This window comes from Nothobranchius furzeri, chromosome 16, assembly GCF_043380555.1.
Source record: "Nothobranchius furzeri strain GRZ-AD chromosome 16, NfurGRZ-RIMD1, whole genome shotgun sequence".
NCBI lineage: Eukaryota > Metazoa > Chordata > Actinopteri > Cyprinodontiformes > Nothobranchiidae > Nothobranchius > Nothobranchius furzeri.
The window spans coordinates 5163507-5172788 of record NC_091756.1 but is presented as its reverse complement, the minus strand read 5'-3'; positions in this window follow the sequence as shown (position 1 = coordinate 5172788).

Below are 9282 nucleotides of genomic sequence, written 5' to 3'. Positions count from 1 at the left end.
CTTGATCTCATTACGTTATCGTTGCCTACGTATGCATGACATCAGAGCAAGTCGGCGTCAAGTCAGACGCAAATCTATCCAGCAAGCACTGCGCGCTGATCACCGGTGATCTAATCTGTGTAGAATTCTCGAACACAACGGGCTTTCTGTTAAGGGCCATTCAGTCCCTTTACCAGAGGATCGTGAGTTTGGTCCGCATAGCCGGCAGTAAGTCGGACCTGTTCCCAGTGAGGGTTGGACTCCGCCAGGGCTGCCCTTTGTCACCGGTTCTGTTCATTACCTTTATGGACAGAATTTCTAGGCGCAGCCGTGGTGTGGAGTGTGTCGAGTTTGGTGGCAGGAGAATCTCGTCTCTGCTTTTTGCGGATGATGTGGTCCTCTTAGCTTCATCCAGCTCTGACCTTCAGCTCTTGCTGGGTAGGTTCGCAGCCAAGTGTGAAGCGGCTGGGATGAGGATCAGCACCTCCAAATCTGAGACCATGGTTCTCGACCAGAAAAGGGTGGCTTGCCAACTCCGGGTCAGGAGAGAGGTCCTACCTCAAGTGGAGGAGTTTAAGTATCTCGGGGTCTTGTTCATGAGTGAGGGTAGGAGGTATCGGGAGATCGACAGGCGGATTGGTTCAGCGTCTGCAGTGATGCGGACGCTGAGCCGATCTGTCGTGGTGAAGAGGGAGCTGAGCCAGAAAGCCAGGCTCTCGATTTACCGGTCGATCTACGTCCCAATCCTCACCTATGGTCATGAGCTTTGGGTAATGACCGAAAGAACGAGATCGTGGATACAAGCGGCCGAAATGAGTTTCCTCCGTAGGGTGGCCGGGCTCAGCCTCAGAGATAGGGTGAGGAGCTCAGACATTCGGGAGGGACTCGGAGTAGAACCGCTGCTCCTCCGGATCGAAAGGAGCCAGTTGAGGTGGTTTGGGCATCTGGTCAGGATGCCTCCTGGACGCCTCCCTGGGGAGGTGTTTCGGGCATGTCCTGCCGGCAGGAGGCCCCCGGGACAACCCAGGGCACGTTGGAGAGATTACATCTCCAATCTGGTCCGGGAACGCCTTGGGGTCCTGCCGGAGGAGCTGGTGGAGGTGGTCGGGGAGAGGACGGTCTGGAGCTCCCTAGTTGGGATGCTGCCCCCACGACCCGGACCCAGATAAGCGGAGGAAGATGACGACGACGTAATTTTGGAATCGAAATCTGAACAATAATCAGCTATTTTACCCAAGTCAGATGTAATTTCTCTATCAATTTTTGATTTTTGATATGGTATTATATTTAACATGCAGTTTTTCAAGACAAAAAATGTGGCTGAATTCTGTTCCCCTTCCTCCAACTATCGCTTTCTACTCATCACAAAGGCCCCCTCAGCCTTACGTTTATACATGTCCTCTACTTTGCTCTGCAGATTGATTAAACGTTGGTGATATTTACAGACAAGCTTTCAGGTGTTTAAGTGTAAAAGAAGTTATTTCTGAGATCAGGCATTCTTCTTCAGCTCTTTTGCCTTCACAAGTTAGCTTCCAAATGCTTTTAAGAATTTGAAACTCCTATCTCCAGCGGCCTCATCTTTTTCATGTCAGACTTTAAAGATTCAACTTCTGCAAAGGCGAATTCAACAGATTTCTTCAGTGCCTCGATGCTCATTGTGTTATTAGCAGTCATACCCTCCAGGTTATCTGCTATCGTATTAATTGTGGCAACTATATTAGCCCGCAGTTCTGTTAAAGAAATTTTGCATTTTTGCTTTCTTTCTTTAGATTTAACTGGTGTGTCGGGGGCAGATGGTGGCAAGAGCATAAGAGCAGCTTCTTGATCATCAGCATCAGCAGCAGAAACAGTATAGTCACAATATGTGCTATAGCAGGGCTGCTGGCCAAAATGGCTGAAACAGAAGGCTTTCGCTCAACAGCAAGAGGAAGACCAAAAACCATACCTTCTGTGTAGGTAGGGGTTCCCCTTTCTTTGTGTTTAGTTCCTTGATCGTTTGGCTTCATGCTGGAATAGGGCGAACAATAGGTCTGACCAGTAGCTAAATGCATCCTAGCTGTGCAGGCTTCTTTTGGAGAGGAGCAATAAAGATTGTATTGGGATAGCAGTCAGATTAGTAAAACATTTAAATTGTTTCAGAGCAGTCAATATGTAGGTAAAGTATTGTAAAGAAGGTCAAAAAGATGGTTTAAGGGATAGCAATTTAAAACATCGCTTAGCTACGAGGACTAGCGTCTGTCTCAGTTGCCATTTTGCGCAACTGCATTGCTACAGACTTGGGTGAAGTGCAGAATAAGGGTGCAAAAGGGGCGTGATCAACTTCTGCACTTGAGAATTGGGACACCCTACGCACTTGCACCCCTGGTCGGGATTGCACATTTGAAGGGCGCAAGTGTGAGTTTTGAGACTGGGCCAATGTCTATGGATTAGATCGCCGGTGATCGGCGAGCAGTGCATGCTGGTTAGATTTGTGTCCGACTTGACGCCGACTTGCTCTGACATCATGCATACGTAGGCAACGATAACCTCGTGAGATCAAGGCGGCTGCAGAGTTTGGAGCAAGGAGCTGCAGTTGCTCTCCACCGCCTGCAAAACCTAGATGATGACGTGAAACGCCTGGTTCTCACCTGATCTAAGATCTGATTGGTTCATATTTTGATCCGAACATCCGGTGGTAGAATACAAAATGTTAGTTGGTCACATGTATTCTGTAAGTCATGTAACGTTGATGATGACAACTATATAGGCCATAAAGAGAAATGTCTTTTCTGTTCTTTTGTCACATTTCCTATGAGCACACTGAACCTACAGCTGATAATCTTTACTTATTATTACAGGCATGTCTTCATATACAATACATGATATCCAGAAGCACGTGAGGATGTGTTTTGGTTGCTAACAGGCACCAGAATTAAAATTAAAAATTGAACAAGTATGAACTCTAACGTGATATCCTCAGCCATCGTCACCCACAGTCTACATGTTTCAAATGAAATTAAAGTTGTCTTGATTTTATTTTATTCTTTTGTATCGCATCATACCCGTGTCAAAACCCGTGCACGCGCATTGGGTCCACAGCGCGCGTGTGAACGGGACTCGCGAGCGAAAATATACATGGCAGCGCGCGTGTGAACGGGACTCGCGAGCGGAAATATACATGGCGAGAGGTCATTTGTGCACTGAGAGGGAGCAAACTGTGTCTGTGAGCGCACAAGGATGTGCACAAGTGACAAACCTGCGTGCGCGCGTTGTCAACGAGAACACGGCAGAGGAAAACGTGCGCGCGCGGCAGCCTCTGTGCGCGCTCGGCAGCGTCTCTGCGCGCTCGGTTTCTGACTCCTGCTCGCTCGGCTGTAAGGGTTTTGGCACTCTGGAGGCGTGGCCTGTGGCAGATCTTCTCTGTCCTCTGATTGGTTAGTGTACCCCGCACTTTACCCTCTACCTATCTATACAAAAAAGTCTGCTGGTAAAGTAGTTGCTGGCATAGCTCAGTTGGAAGAGCGGGTGACTCTCGCCCCAGAGGATCCAGGTTCGAGGCCGGGCAAGGAAAATGCAGTAGATGTCATGTTAATTTTTCTTAGTTTCAGGTATTTTACAGTTGTGACCGTTCAACTGTCATTAAACGTCCGAATGTTTGCTGGGCAGTGTTTTAAAAAGTGCACATAAGCTAGATGGTTTTAACCATAGAAAATTACATTTTTTGTGATACTGGAAAAATACATACTGAAATAAAACTACTGATTGAAAACTTTATGACTGTGGTTGTACAATATATGACTCACTAATACACTGCAAACTCCCTTAGAGTGGGGCTTCCAGAGAGAGAGAGAGAGAGAGAGAGAGACAGAGAGAGAAAAGTTCTTGCCTCATTAATGAATTGTTTATTTTTTTCAGTATTTAATTGACAAATTATCCTTTCAAATAATTAATTGATGAGTTACATAATTGTCCATTTAGAATTGTTGAATGGACTGAGTCAAGTTTGGTGCACTTTATATATTTCAAAACATGTTTTTTTTTATTTTAATGATGCATATAAATAATTTAAATGTTAATTTAATGAAATATTTCTATTTTTTCATTACCTCACCCTTGTTTTGACAAAAACGGGACCTTGCTGGATAATATCATGGAGAAACTATTTGTTCACAGTACATGGCTCCGTAAGGATCTGTGTACCAAAGGAGGAGATACTCAGAAATCTGTCTGCAGATTGTTACAACCCAGACTGGAAGTGGCGGGCTGTAATAAGAAAGGAGACCAAACAGAGGAGTGGGGGGTTCAACAACTGATTTATTTAACAAAAGTAAGGATTTACTAAAGCAAGTTAGTGAACAGAAAATGGCCATCTCAAGGTTTTACTCGGATGTCCCTCAGCAGGGTGCAGCACTGTTGAAGGTCATCTGAATGAAAGCTTGATATGCAGTTTCTTTATGAAAGTGTGTAAATATACAGTGTGGTTGCCGTACATATGTTGAGGTTCTCAGACATCAGGCTTCTTTGCCCAGGCCTTCACTAGTGGGCTATTTTAAAAGTTGGTAAGGAGAAAAACCACAGCATATAGCTGATTGTTTACAAATGCAAGGAGGGGATTAACAATCAAAATGCTTGTGTTCTTGGACCAGATGAATGGAGCGCTCCACATGCACTCAGAGATGTTATGGCTTCTGTTTCTATAACTTTACATGCAGACATTTGAGGTTTGCCAGAAAGGAAAGCTGGCCTGTACACTTTGCAGGGCACAATGTCATCAATGAAGAAACCCCTGTCTACCAAGATGACCATCTCTAGTTGTAGCATTTTCATCACACCAGATTCCCAGGTTGGTCGCTGATAGTTCCAGCATACAGTGCTGAGACAAAGGTCACTGGCCTATGTGGCACAATCCAAATGAGCCTCTTCAGAGTGCAGTTGAACTTGAGGAAAATATATGACTCTGGAAGAGAGGGGAATATGGCCATTGACACCTCAGATCAGTGCAGTCAAGAATTACTGGTGTTTGGGTAGTCCTGAACGTGTTGTGATGCCCCCACCGTCTCATTGGGTTTTCATTTGTGTTTAATTGTGTTTTTCTTCTGTTGTAGGCAGCTGGTTAAGCAGCCTTGGAGGCACCTGGGCTCAGGGTGTGGTGCTGCCTACAAAGCCTACTGTTTTTCTGCTTTCACTGGGTCTCTCCTGTGTGGTGGAGAGTCCTCACTGGCCATTTTCTGTTCACTAACTTGCTTTAGTAAATCCTTACTTTTGTTAAATAAATCAGTTGTTGAACTATGGCGTTTAAAGCGTGCCACAACCCGTGCACGCGCATTGGGTCCACAGCGCGCGTGTGAACGGGACTCGCGAGCGCAAATATACATGGCAGCGCGCGTGTGAACGGGACTCGCGCGCGTGTGAACGGGACTCGTGAGCGAAAATATACATGGCGAGAGGTCATTTGTGCACTGAGAGGGAGCAAACTGTGTCTGTGAGCGCACAAGGATGTGCACAAGTGACAAACCTGCGTGCGCGCGTTGTCAACGAGCACACGGCAGAGGAAAACGTGCGCGCGCGGCAGCCTCTGTGCGCGCTCGGCAGCCTCTGCGCGCTCGGTTTCTGACTCCTGCTCGCTCGGCTGTAAGGGCTTTTGGCACTCTGGAGGCGTGGCCTGTGGCAGATCTTGTCTGTCCTCTGATTGGTTAGTTCACCCCGCACTTTACCCTCTATCTATATAAAAAAGTCTGATGTTCAGTAGTTGCTGGCATAGCTCAGCTGGGAGAGTGGGTGACTCTCGCCCCAGAGGATCCAGGTTCGAGTCTGGGCAAGGAAAATGCAGTAGATGTCATGTTAATTTTTCTTAATTTCAGGTATTTTACAGTTGTGACCATTCAACTGTCATTAAACGTCCGAATGTTTGCTGGGCAGTGTTTTAAAAAGTGCACATAAGCTAGATGGTTTTAACCATATAAAATTACATTTTTTGTGATACTGGAAAAATACATACTGAAATAAAACTACTGATTGAAAACTTTATGACTGTGGTTGTACAATATATGACTCACTAATACACTGCAAACTCCCTTAGAGTGGGGCTTCCAGAGAGAAAGAGAGAGAGAGAGAGAGAGAGAGAGAGAGAGAGAAGTTCTTGCCTCATTAATGAATTGTTTATTTTTTTCAGTATTTAATTGACAAATTATCCTTTCAAATAATTAATTGATGAGTTACATAATTGTCCAATTAGAATTGTTGAATGGACTGAGTCAAGTTTGGTGCACTTTATATATTTCAAAACACGTTTTTTTTTATTTTAATGATGCATATAAATAATTTAAATGTTAATTTAATGAAATATTTCTATTTTTTCATTACCTCACCCTTGTTTTGACAAAAACGGGACCTTGCTGGATAATATCATGGAGAAACTATTTGTTCACAGTACATGGCTCAGTGAGGATCTGTGTACCAAAGGAGGAGATACTCAGAAATCTGTCTGCAGATTGTTACAACCCAGACTGGAAGTGGTGGGCTGTAATAAGAAAGGAGACCAAACAGAGGAGTGGGGGTTCAACAACTGATTTATTTAACAAAAGTAAGGATTTACTAAAGCAAGTTAGTGAACAGAAAATGGCCATCTCAAGGTTTTACTCGGATGTCCCTCAGCAGGGTGCAGCACTGTTGAAGGTCATCTGAATGAAAGCTTGATATGCAGTTTCTTTATGAAATGGACAATTATGTAACTCATCAATTAATTATTTGAAAGGATAATTTGTCAATTAAATACTGAAAAAAATAAACAATTCATTAATGAGGCAAGAACTTTTCTCTCTCTCTCTCTCTCTGGAAGCCCCACTCTAAGGGAGTTTGCAGTGTATTAGTGAGTCATATATTGTACAACCACAGTCATAAAGTTTTCAATCAGTAGTTTTATTTCAGTATGTATTTTTCCAGTATCACAAAAAATGTAATTTTATATGGTTAAAACCATCTAGCTTATGTGCACTTTTTAAAACACTGCCCAGCAAACATTCGGACGTTTAATGACAGTTGAACGGTCACAACTGTAAAATACCTGAAATTAAGAAAAATTAACATGACATCTACTGCATTTTCCTTGCCCAGACTCGAACCTGGATCCTCCGGGGCGAGAGTCACCCGCTCTCCCAGCTGAGCTATGCCAGCAACTACTGAACATCAGACTTTTTTTTATATAGATAGAGGGTAAAGTGCGGGGTGAACTAACCAATCAGAGGACAGACAAGATCTGCCACAGGCCACGCCTCCAGAGTGCCAAAAGCCCTTACAGCCGAGCGAGCAGGAGTCAGAAACCGAGCGCGCAGAGAGGCTGCCGAGCGCGCACAGAGGCTGCCGCGCGCGCACGTTTTCCTCTGCCGTGTGCTCGTTGACAACGCGCGCACGCAGGTTTGTCACTTGTGCACATCCTTGTGCGCTCACAGACACAGTTTGCTCCCTCTCTGTGCACAAATGACCTCTCGCCATGTATATTTTCGCTCGCGAGTCCCGTTCACACGCGCGCGAGTCCCGTTCACACGCGCGCTGTGGACCCAATGCGCGTGCACGGGTTGTGACACGGGTATGACGCGATATTGAACCCCCCACTCCTCTGTTTGGTCTCCTTTCTTATTACAGCCCACCACTTCCAGTCTGGGTTGTAACAATCTGCAGACAGATTTCTGAGTATCTCCTCCTTTGGTACACAGATCCTCACTGAGCCATGTACTGTGAACAAATAGTTTCTCCATGATATTATCCAGCAAGGTCCCGTTTTTGTCAAAACAAGGGTGAGGTAATGAAAAAATAGAAATATTTCATTAAATTAACATTTAAATTATTTATATGCATCATTAAAAAAAAACATGTTTTGAAATATATAAAGTGCACCAAACTTGACTCAGTCCATTCAACAATTCTAAATGGACAATTATGTAACTCATCAATTAATTATTTGAAAGGATAATTTGTCAATTAAATACTGAAAAAAATAAACAATTCATTAATGAGGCAAGAACTTTTCTCTCTCTCTCTCTCTCTCTCTCTCTCTCTCTCTCTCTCTCTGGAAGCCCCACTCTAAGGGAGTTTGCAGTGTATTAGTGAGTCATATATTGTACAACCACAGTCATAAAGTTTTCAATCAGTAGTTTTATTTCAGTATGTATTTTTCCAGTATCACAAAAAATGTAATTTTCTATGGTTAAAACGATCTAGCTTATGTGCACTTTTTAAAACACTGCCCAGCAAACATTCGGACGTTTAATGACAGTTGAACGGTCACAACTGTAAAATACCTGAAATTAAGAAAAATTAACATGCCATCTACTGCATTTTCCTTGCCCGGCCTCAAACCTGGATCCTCCGGGGCGAGAATCACCCGCTCTCCCAACTGAGCTATGCCAGCAACTGCTTGAATAGCAGACTTTTTTGTATAGATAGGTAGAGGGTAAAGTGCGGGGTACACTAACCAATCAGAGGACAGAGAAGATCTGCCACAGGCCACGCCTCCAGAGTGCCAAAACCCTTACAGCCGAGCGAGCAGGAGTCAGAAACCGAGCGCGCAGAGAGGCTGCCGAGCGCGCACAGAGGCTGCCGCGCGCGCACGTTTTCCTCTGCCGTGTGCTCGTTGACAACGCGCGCACGCAGGTTTGTCACTTGTGCACATCCTTGTGCGCTCACAGACACAGTTTGCTCCCTCTCAGTGCACAAATGACCTCTCGCCATGTATATTTCCGCTCGCGAGTCCCGTTCACACGCGCGCTGTGGACCCAATGCGCGTGCACGGGTTGTGGCACGCTTTAAACGCCATATTTTGTGATATTATCATGTAGCCTACAGTATATACAATGAAAAAATGGTTAAAGACATGGAGAAAACTTTCCATTCTAGCAAAAAGAATAACTGTAATGATTCCACCTTGTTCTGCCATGCCTGTTGTTTGTTTTTTCCTTTCTGCCAGTCCTCTTGTTAATAAATCAGCTTCACCCAGTTCACCTGAGCCCTGCCCGATTGTCTCCTTGCTTCACCTGTGCGCTCCTTCTTTTAAGCGAGGCTCAGGCTCTGTCTCCCTGCCAGATTATTGACAGCCTTATGCCAGTTGAGACTCCAGTGATATTTTCAACCCAGCCTTTTGACTTTTGACCAAGGTTTCTGCCCATTGATTCTTGCGTCCATCTGTCATCTGGACCCCGACCTTGGCTCTGAACTTTGACTTCTGATCCCTGCTCTACCCCCTGATAAGTGTTGCTGACTTCTGACTGTTTGTGTATGACCTTGCCTCTACCTCACTGTTATGACCCCTGGTCATAAGGAATGTTATTT